We start from the raw sequence: 12,044 nt of genomic DNA on the forward strand, positions 1-12,044 counted from the left end.
GCTGCAAACCTGCGCTGCGAGGAGGACGGCAGCAAAGAGGAAGAACCTGGATATAAGAAAGTATTTTTCAAACAAACCTGTAAGTCACATAAAGTCAAGTTCACTCATATAATGTGTCCGTCACAATAACGTTACAGGCTATGCTAGGACATACATGCCAACACTCCCGATTTTTCCGGGGAATCCCGAATTTCAGTGGCCTTCCCGATAATCTCCCGGGGCGACCATTCTCCCCAATTTCTCCCGATTTTCCACCCGGACAACAAAACTGAAAACCATATCCTAGACTGGCCCAGCCAATTCCAGTTTCCAACAATGGCTACTATTACTGCAGCTACTTAGTTTTAATATTACTCTTATTACTCTTTCTGGGTCGCAAAATAAACTTTTAACACATTTCCAGGCGAGAATGTAGCTGTGTAAACGTCAAATAACTTAAACATGTTATTGTTTGGCCTTTTTCTGTGTTTTATTTGTTGGTGAGTAAATGGTTTTGGCTGAGATTAAAGTTATTAGATTAAATAAAACTTTATTAATCCCTCAGGAGAATTCCTCCAGGGTTCTCACACAGCTGAATAAACTGCTGTGTGAAAACAGCAGTTTATTCGACCATCTACGCCAGCGTCTGGTTATATTTTAGACAGAAAGGAGCAGACGGCAGGTGACGTAATTCTGAAGGCTAGACCGTCCAATTTCACAGTCGCTCATTTCCGGTCTACCCGGCTTTCGGAGGACCCGGCCCACTTAGACCACAAAGGCCGGGTCCTCAGGTGGACGCAGCCTCTGAATTTGGACACCCCCAGCCTGTTTCCGGTCGGACAATAATAACGGTGACATTTAAGTTATTTTATCCGATAAATAAACACTGTAAAATCAAGTTTTTTGTATATATATGTACATGTATATCCCCCCCAGCCCCTTTGAATGTCTCCCTAATTCTGAGGTCTCAAGGTTGGCAAGTAGGTGCTAGGCTTGGCCCACAGCAGTCGAAATTGTATGTAACCATGAGTAATGTGATGCCATGTCCACCAGGAGAGACTGGAGAGTATAGATGTAAAACAAATATGCCAGCAGTTCATTTCAGCTAACGAGAGGACTAGGCATGTGTTTGTTGTGTGGGGCATGTAGTCCATGTCTGTTGCTGTAACAGTAGTTCATGTTTAGAATAAAACATCCCAGCCCCCTATCTGATAGAGGGCAGTAGTGCCTAAAATGTTGCATAATGTTGCTGAGAGATCTTTTACTTTGTGGTAATCTTAGACGAGTAGTTTTATGGACAAAAACCACCAGATCTTTCAGTGTTCCCTTAGTGCTAATGTGTCAGAGATGTTGGTGTACTATAACTGAAGTAATGTTGTTAAGTCCTTAAAGTCATATTCTTTTATTGTCATGACTGTATTTGAAGCTATTTTCACTTTTGTATGATACCTGATTTATATGATATTTGGCTGAAGTAAACTAAAGCCTGAAATACTTAGTCAGTCATTTGTTTAATAGTAATTTAACATTATATAATTCACATATAAAACTATGAATTGTAATTTTAAACGGTTTAAAAGCATGTAGAATAGCATATGTAGGCAAGTATATTTCTCCTTTTTTTTTTATCAAGAAGCAAAAACAAAAAGGAAAAAATAAGAAACGGGGCAGGGTTCGATGGTTGAATCATCCGTCCCCACCAATGCCACAACCAAATCTACACCCTTGCAAAGGCCTTTTAAAACTCCAGGAAGAGAATGAAGCTATTGTCAAATACCAAATCAGAGTAATCAAGTAGATCCAAAACCAGTCTAATGTTATGAGAAATGTGTCTATTTCTCATTAAGCCTGATTGTGTCTCATCGATAATTGTGTCCAAGAACTCTTTAATTCTGTTAGCAAGTACTAAAGCCATAATCTCATAGTCATTATTGAGCAGACAGATGGGTCTCCAACTATCAATAAGAAGTAAGTCTTTGTTTGGCTTTGGAATAAGTGTTATGAGACCCTGAGTAAGAGTAGGAGGGAGGTTTTTATTCTCTATACTTTCTATGAAAACCTGCAGTAAGAACGGAGCACTTCCTCTCCATGGCCTTATCAACATCCAATCTCCAGATTTCAGACTCTGCTCCTGAGGAGAAACAGAATCATCTGGCAGATCATTTGTTGTCACGACTTCTTTACTTTTAAACATTTTGAGCATCCAATCTGCTAATGTGCTCTCTCTTCTGCTTTTCTATCATCACTACAGACGACTACAGAAGACTAAAACTCTAAATGCTCTACCATATATAATCTCAAAGAGTCAGACCGTTCTCTGTTGGAGTAATCCTCATGTACATCTTAACTAGTTTTATACAGTCTAACCATGTCCTGCCTGTCTCTTCCATTGACTTCCTAAGTCTTAGCTTTACTGTGCCGTTAGTTCTCTCTACCAACCCTGCACTGTGGCTGATATGAACAATGATGTTTTAGTGTTATCCCTAGATGCTGTGCCATTAATCCAATCACTTCATTTACAAAGTGTGGACCATCATCACTATAAATAGTCTCCGGGATCCCGTGGTCTGGGATGATATTCTTACATATTGCTTTGGCAACCGAAATGGCATCTGCTTCCCTAGTTGATTGATTGATTGATTGATTGATTGATTGATATACCTTTATTAGTCCCACAAGGGGAAATTTCATGTTATGGCTGCCGACCTATTGCACGCAAGGGCGTCGCCATCTTACCCTCCAACCATACATACATTACACAAAAACATCACATGGTGAAGACAGGTCAGAGAGGTATAACAATAAAAAAAATAAAAAAAATAACTCCCCCCAGACTGAGCTTCAACAGGGAGATCAGTTTAAGAACAGAAAAAAAACACCTCTGCACATGAAAAAACTCTTAATACACCAAAGAAACACGTGACAAGCAACAGGAGTGGGTAAAGGGTGAGAGACAGTCAGTGTAGGCAGTACATCCGGGCCTGCAGCCTATGCGCTGGTCTTCTTGATTCACCGTCAGCATCGGAAGGGAATAAGTGTTGAAGGCGTTTGGAGGGGGAGGGGGGATGAGTGTACATCTGCATGTGTGTATATGTCTGTGTGTGTGTGTGTGTGTGTGTGTGTATGTCCAGACTTCAGCTGAGACAGTGTCCTTCGCCCTGCCAGGCTAAGTAAACAGTCTTCCAGTCAACCCAGGTGGCCTTGCATAGAATGGGAAGAACCCACTACCCACTTTGCAAAAGGGCACACTATCAGTAGACAATACTTATAGTTATTACAGTTGGACAGCTCTATACAATCCATGTGAATAACTTGAAATGGATGACTGGGTCTGGGGAATTTCCCTCTCTTAGGTCTCAGATTACATACTGCACTTAAGATTTCTTGCAGGTAGAAGGCTGGATTAACTCAAAATAAACTACACTGCATGTGTTCATTGTAATAAGACAACGTGACTACTGACTGAGCCCATTGACACAGACTGCCTAAACAAATAGTCCGTGTTTATTTCCAAGAAACCTTTTGACATAACCTCAAAAAAAGCGTGAGCTGGCAGGGGACTCCATAATTGGTCATAATGGCTCATTACCTGTGTGGACTCAGACTGTGGAGGCAATAGTAGATACGAAGAGTCAGCCACGCTGTTCAGCACAGAACTTACGGAGCACCAAAACTGCACACATTCCCTTTATCATGATGGCTCGTTTGAAATTTATTTAAAATACGTTTTGAGTTCAAGTTTAAGTTTCCGAGTTAAACTCTGCTACACCTGACCGTGTAAAATCTGACATTAAAAATCTGAAATTAATCTGATGTTAAAGATTATTTTTCAAAAATGATTATCTAATAATTAACTAATAGAGGAAGTATCTTGGTTACATCTCTTGGATGAATGGATGACAGGGTGCTACAGCAGAGGCTTTCATATGATTAATGCCAGATATTCATGGACTCATGCAGGATTTAATTTTTACTGAAAGAATGTTAAATATCCAAATCCAGCTGTGTGGGTCTTTGTGCTGTCACTGTGCAATGTGGACTGTGCACCCCGAAGTTATGCAGGAGTTTCTTAACGTGTCGCTTCAATAGCTCTGACACATAGTATAACGTGGAGCATTTGCACACTGTTATAATGATTATTTCTTTGCATCTCTGCAGTGTTTTATGATTAAATAAAAATCAAGTGCAAAACCCTTGAAATTGATCCAGTGGTTTGTGGTTAAAAAAAAATAGCAGTTTTATAAGCTGAGGTTGTCCATTTTCTGACTTTCTTTACATTCTGATAGTTTGTAACAATATGAAGTGCAAGAAGAATTGTGAAGTAATTTTAAAATATTGTTCCTAATTTGGCAGCACGGTGGCACGGGGGCAGCACGGTGGCACGGTGGTTAGCACTGTTACCGCACAGCAAGAAGGTCCTGAGTTCAATTCCACCATCAGGCCGGGGTCTTTCTGTGTGGAGTTTGCATGTTCTCCCCGTGTTTGCGTGGGTTCCCTCTGGGTACTCCGGCTTCCTCCCACCGTCCAAAGACATGCAGCTTGTGGGGATAGGTTAATTGGATAATCCAAATTGCCACTAGGTGTGAATGTGAGTGTGAATGGTTGTCTGTCCCTATGTGTTAGCCCTGCGACAGACTGGCGACCTGTCCAGGGTGTACCCCGCCTTTCGCCCTATGACAGCTGGGATAGGCTCCAGCGCCCCCCGCGACCCTGAAAAGGATAAGCGGAAGCGAATGGATGGATGGATGGATGGATGTTCCTAATTTGGGAACAACACCACCTGCTTCCATGTCTTGCATTAATATTTTAATAACTTCTCTGCTTATTGACAATTGTTCCTCAGATAATTATATTATCTCTATTTGTACGATACGATGAAGGGAAAAACAGGGTACCTCTTTGAAAGTGTTGAAACACTTATGTAATTATTTATTTTTGCAAAATAGATGCATTATACTCTGTGCTTTTTCAAAGAAAATGACACTTGGGGTTCAGATGAAAGCACTGGGGTGTAACATTATTGGAGACTATGAAGATATTAACAAATTGTACAGATATGAGTGTATGTGTGTTTCGATATCTATATATAAATGTAGATGCACAGAAATGCCTGAAAGCAGTGGAATAAAGGAATAAAAAGATTTCAGATGATAAATTCAGGGGGTCCGTCTAGACATTCAATTCAATTCAATTCAATTTTATTTATATAGCGCCAAATTACAACAAAAGTCGCCTCAAGGCACTTCATAGATACAGAGAAAAACCCAACAATCATATGACCCCCTATGAGCAAGCACTTTGGCAACAGTGGGAAGGAAAAACTCCCTTTTAACAGGAAGAAACCTCCGGCAGAACCAGGCTCAGGGAGGGGCGGCCATCTGCTGCGACCGGTTGGGGTGAGAGAAGGAAGACAGGATAAAGACATGCTGTGGAAGAGAGACAGAGGTTAATAACAGATATGATTCAATGCAGAGAGGTCTATTAATTATAGCTGTCGAAATTAACGCGTTAATTGCGATAATTAAATTTTGGAATTAATTACGTTAGAATATTTAACTATCTAGCGCAACACGCAGATAAAAAAAAAAAAAAAAAAAAGGCGCTCCCATAATTCCACTTGATTTGTTTACCGCGCCACTGAAAATGGAGAAGCAGGAACAGGATGGCCTTCTGGATGGGGAATTTAAATACAAGAAGAACATAGATGGGACAATAAACAAACGCGTTGTAATTTGCACTCACTGTAGTAAAGAGTTTCAATTTCACCGTTCAAATTCGACCTTAAAATACCACCTTAATGCCAAACACGCGTTTGTCGGGGGAGCAGCTTCACCCGGCCTGCGTCAGACCACTCTTAGTGAACGCAGGCCACTCGGTAAGTCTTCTTTGGACAAACTGACCGACAATATAGCCAAATGGATAGCAAAGGACTGTAGACCGCTAAGCATTGTGGAGGACAAGGGCTTTGCGGATGTTTTAAAGGTTGCATCTCAGGACGTGTCCTACAAGCCCCCAGCGAGAAGCACAATAACAATTCGAATCCACGAACTGTATGAAACGGAGAAAAAGAAAAAAGAAGATGCTTTAGTTCACACACAATGCGTGGCTCTGACAGGAGACCACTGGACATCACTGAGTAATGACAATTACCTGGGAGTTACTGCGCATTTAATCACTGAAGCTTGGGGTCTGACATCCTTTGCGCTGACTATAATGAAAACGGAAGAGCGGCACTTTGCGGAGGCTTGTGCAGAGCAGTTCCAGACTGTTGCTCGCAGGTGGAGAATTGAGGAGAAGGTGACAACAGTAGGCACGGACAGTGCGCGCAATATGATCGCCGCGGCTCGCATCATGCCATTCAATCACATGCCGTGTACCGCGCACATTCTACAGAGATGCATCACAGTGAGTCTCGCAGACAGTGGCTTTGTCACTGCGCTGGCCAAATGCCGCAAAATTGTTGGCCATTTTAAGCACAGCCCAGCAAACACAGCAGAGCTGAACGCAGAGCAGGTGTCACTGGGGCGCAAGCAGGAGCCGTTGGCCCAGGACGTGCCTACACGCTGGAACTCCACGCTGGAGATGGTGAAGCGCTTGATCCGCAACCAAACTGCAGTAACCGCGACTCTGGATAAACAAAAGCATAAACTTGTCCTCCTGATGCCTCCAGAGTGGGACAAACTCCAGAGACTGGAGACACTTCTAGAGCCCTGCAGGTGAGCCTGTCATTGTGACCATAATTGTAGGTTTAGATTAAATGTATCAAACATACATCTTAAATCAGTTTTGTTATTATGAAAATGTCTTAATACCTAGTAATAAAAAGCTTTTTTTAATTTGCTGTCTTATCTGTGTGTGTGTGTGTATTCCACTGCAGATATGTGACTGAACTGCTGGGAGGAGAGGCCTACGTCTCCTGCTCTGTAGTTCTACCAGCCTTCTGCCACCTGCGCCGTGTCATGGAAGTAACTGATGAGGACCCTGCATATGTGGTGAGGTTTAAAGAGAAGTTTAAGGAAGACCTTGCTTCCCGCCAGGAACATACCAACTATGCATGGCTCCAGATCGCAACTGCACTGGACCCACGTTTTAAAGACCTACGCAGTGTGCCCAAGACTGACAGAGAAGCAGTGTGGACCACACTGGCAGGCATGCTGCATGAAGACTCTCCTAGAAGATCACACACTGCAGAAGAAGGTCCAGCCAAGAAGAGGCTGAGCCTGCTGCAGATGGACTCTGACTCTGAGTCAGAGGAGGAGGTGCAGCAGGACAGAGCCATACAGCGCTACAGAGCAGAGCCCTGCACTGCCTTAGAGGACTGTCCCTTACAGTGGTGGGCAGCTCATGCAGGAGCCCACAGCCAGCTGGCCCGCCTTGCTCGCAGATACCTGGCCACTCCTGCCTCCACAGTGCCCTGTGAGAGGCTGTTCTCTGTAGCAGGGCACATTGTGAACAAGAAGAGGTCTGCTCTGCACTCAGAGAACGTGGACAAGTTGGTTTGTCTCAGCAACTGGCTGAAGGATGAGTAGACCAGAGGACCGTGTGTTTAGAGCTTGTTCTATGGTTGAATGTGATTTAAACAATACTTTTCACTGTTGTTCCTATTTTTTTGCACTAATCTACCTTACCCAAAAGGATGATTGGAGATTTTTTCTATTTTGCCTGTTGAATTAGGCCTATGTTCTGTGAACTTGAAGATGTATATGGATAAAACAATGTGCTAGATTTAAACGGGTGGAAAACATTCAGTAAAAATCCCTCACAATTATTTGAAGCCCTGTTCTGCTTGTACTGCTTGTACTCACAATTAATAATAAATAAAACAAACAAGTGTGTTAAAAACCACTATCTGTCCCGATTTTTACACATATATACACATATACACATATATTTCGAGTTGCGATTAATCAATTTTTAGGCTGTGATTAATTCGCTTCCAGCACAACACCCAGCCTACGTCAGACCACGCTGAGTGAACGCAGGCCACTCAGCGTGGTCTTAGCATTAAATAACACTAACAAGTGTGTAAAAATCCGCTATCTGTCCGTATGTTTGCACACATTTTGGTCATATTTCGAGTTGCAATTAATCACGATTAATTAATTTTTAGGCTGTGATTAATCTGATTAAAAATTTTAATCATTTGACAGCCCTACTATTAATACATAGTGAGTGAGAAAGGTGACTGGAAAGGAAAAACTCAATGCATCATGGGAATCCCCCGGCAGCCTATGTCTATTGCAGCATAACTAAGGGAGGATTCAGGGTCACCTGGTCCAGCCCTAACTATATGCTTTAGCAAAAAGGAAAGTTTTAAGCCTCATCTTGAAAGTAGAGATAGTGTCTGTCTCCCGAATCCAAGCTGGAAGCTGGTTCCACAGAAGAGGGGCCTGAAAACTGAAGGCTCTCCCTCCCATTCTACTTTTAAATACTCTAGGAACAACAAGTAGGCCTGCAGAGCGAGAGCGAAGTGCTCTAATAGGGTGATATGGTACTACAAGGCCATTAAGATAAGATGGGGCCTGATTATTTAAGACCTTGTATGTGAGGAGCAGGATTTTGAATTCAATTCTGGATTTAACAGGAAGCCAATGAAGGGAAGCCAAAACAGGAGAAATATGCTCTCTCTTTCTAGTGCCTGTCCATCCATCCATTTTAATATGAATTAAAATAGAGTCATGAAAGACTCAAATGCAACATCAAGAATAAAACACAGTGAGACATGATCAAAGAAAGACACAGTACAGGGAGTGCAGAATTATTAGGCAAATGAGTATTTTGTCCACATCATCCTCTTCATGTATCTTGTCTTACTCCAAGCTGTATAGGCTCAAAAGCCTGCTACCAATTAAGCATATTAGGTGATGTCCATTTCTGTAATGAGAAGGGGTGTGGTCTAATGACATCAACACCCTATATCAGGTGTGCATAATTATTAGGCAACGTCCTTTCCTTTGGCAAAATGGGTCAAAAGAAGGACTTGACAGGCTCAGAAAAGTCAAAAATAGTGAGATATCTTGCAGAGGGATGCAGCAGTCTCAAAACAATCAAGCGTTTCATTCAAAATAGTCAACAGGGTCGCAAGAAGCGTGTGGAAAAACCAAGGCGCAAAATAACTGCCCATGAACTGAGAAAAGTCAAGCGTGCAGCTGCCAAGATGCCACTTGCCACCAGTTTGGCCATATTTCAGAGCTGCAACATCACTGGAGTGCCCAAAAGCACAAGGTGTGCAATACTCAGAGACATGGCCAAGGTAAGAAAGGCTGAAAGACGACCACCACTGAACAAGACACACAAGCTGAAACGTCAAGACTGGGCCAAGAAATATCTCAAGACTGGTTTTTCTAAGGTTTTATGGACTGATGAAATGAGAGTGAGTCTTGATGGGCCAGATGGATGGGCCCGTGGCTGGATTGGTAAAGGGCAGAGAGCTCCAGTCCGACTCAGACGCCAGCAAGGTGGAGGTGGAGTACTGGTTTGGGCTGGTATCATCAAAGATGAGCTTGTGGGGCCTTTTCGGCTTGAGGATGGAGTCAAGCTCAACTCCCAGTCCTACTGCCAGTTTCTGGAAGACACCTTCTTCAAGCAGTGGTACAGGAAGAAGTCTGCATCCTTCAAGAAAAACATGATTTTCATGCAGGACAATGCTCCATCACACGCGTCCAAGTACTCCACAGCGTGGCTGGCAAGAAAGGGTATAAAAGAAGAAAAACTAATGACATGGCCTCCTTGTTCACCTGATCTGAACCCCATTGAGAACCTGTGGTCCATCATCAAATGTGAGATTTACAAGGAGGGAAAACAGTACACCTCTCTGAACAGTGTCTGGGAGGCTGTGGTTGCTGCTGCACGCAATGTTGATGGTGAACAGATCAAAACACTGACAGAATCCATGGATGGCAGGCTTTTGAGTGTCCTTGCAAAGAAAGGTGGCTATATTGGTCACTGATTTGTTTTTGTTTTGTTTTTGAATGTCAGAAATGTATATTTGTGAATGTGGAGATGTTATATTGGTTTCACTGGTAAAAATAAATAATTGAAATGGGTATATATTTGTTTTTTAAGTTGCCTAATAATTATGCACAGTAATAGTCACCTGCACACACAGATATCCCCCTAAAATAGCTAAAACTAAAAACAAACTAAAAACTACTTCCAAAAACATTCAGCTTTGATATTAATGAGTTTTTTGGGTTCATTGAGAACATGGTTGTTGTTCAATAATAAAATTATTCCTCAAAAATACAACTTGCCTAATAATTCTGAGCTCCCTGTATAAGAAGTCCCAAGATATGAGCAAATGTATGTAAGGAGATACTGTAGCAGGAAGGCAGCTTCACATCTTCGCCATGTTGACAATGACTGGAACGAAAAAACAGACAAACAAGAGCTTTAAGCTTTTCTGCAAATACTTTTCATGTGTTTATGTTTGCACGTATCTTTTATCTTCTTTACTGTCAGACAGTTAAACACCAGCGAGGCTGCAGCTGAAAGAACAAACGAGAAATGTCTTTTAAACATTACTTTAATGAAATGCTCAATCATGATGAAACAGATTCTCCTGCATCTTAAGAAAGTAAAAATAAACTAAAAGTAAACTTACTGAAAGTAAAAAAAGGGTGAAAACTAACGTATGTGGATAAATCTGGTATATTTACACGATGAATTCAATACACATTCATATTGTTGACTTGGCTGTCTCTGACCACTACTGTGTGTTTTTTAACATCACCGGTTTTATTCAGCGGGAGACCTCGGTGCGAACTGTGAGGAGGCGCTATCTAACCTCTGAAGTGGCTGCAAATTTTACCAGGGTTTTAGACGAATGCCCCCCTGTGATTTTACCTGCACCCTGCGATTTGATTCTTAATCATTTCAACAGCAAACTGAAGAAAAGCCTTGACTCCGTTGCTCCACTCACCACCAAAAAGATTAACGTAAAACATGCATCACCCTGGAGAAACGAAGAAGTCAAAAAACTCAAAAGAAATTGCAGGGCAGCAGAAAGGAGATGGAGGAAAAATAAAAATAATATCAACCATCAAATATTTTCCGAGCAACTTAAAATGTACAATAATACATTAAGGAACTCAAGAAATTCATACTTCGCCAAAATAATCAGTAATAACAAAAATAATCCCAAGGTCCTCTTTTCCACCATAGATCATTTATTTAACCCTGATTTTAACAGCTCCCAAAGAAACCCCACAGACTCGCTCTGTGAGCAGTTTGCAGACCACTTCAGGGGAAAGGTCAGCGCCATCAGATCTGATATTTTATCTAATCGCGATATGTTTGTAAACACATCTGAGGGCTCGATTGTACCTGAGGAGACACTGGACAGCTTTGTCCTGGTTAATGCTGAGAACCTTCAGAAAGTTTTCTCCACAGTGAGACCCACCACATGTCTTTTAGATCCAATCCCTTCTTCACTCTTTAAAACACTTTATGGATTTTTTGAAGCTGAGCTTTCATACATGATGAATTGCTCTCTTCAGTTGGGTGTCTTTCCTGCTGCCTTTAAAACGGCGGTGGTGAGGCCCCTTCTGAAGAAGAGCAATTTGGATTGTAATGATTTTAATAACTACAGACCTGTATCCAACTTACCATTTTTAGGTAAAATCTTAGAAAAACTTGTTTTTACTCAGATTAATGACTTTTTGAATGATAGACAGATCCTGGAGATATTCCAGTCTGGATTTAGGGTGAACCACAGCACAGAGACGGCTCTCCTAAAGGTTTTAAATGATCTTAGATGTAACTGGGACTCCCAAAAGCTCTCAGTCCTGGTGCTACTGGATCTAAGCGCAGCCTTTGATACAGTAGACCACGCTATTCTTTTAAACAGACTGAAACACATGGTGGGCCTCTCTGGTGCTGTACATAACTGGTTCACTTCCTATCTCTCTGACAGAACTTTTATGGTGAGTATGGATACATGCTCCTCTAAGATCCATAGAATGACATGTGGTGTGCCTCAAGGGTCGGTTCTAGGCCCTGTACTTTTTAATTTGTATATGCTCCCTCTCGGCAGTGTCATCAGGAGGCATGGAGTGAACTTCCAC

The sequence above is a fragment of the Copadichromis virginalis genome, linkage group LG9 (genome assembly GCF_057382275.1).
Source record: "Copadichromis virginalis isolate Kocher_CV1m ecotype Utaka linkage group LG9, C_Virginalis_male_GT1.1, whole genome shotgun sequence".
Classification (NCBI taxonomy): Eukaryota; Metazoa; Chordata; class Actinopteri; order Cichliformes; family Cichlidae; genus Copadichromis; species Copadichromis virginalis.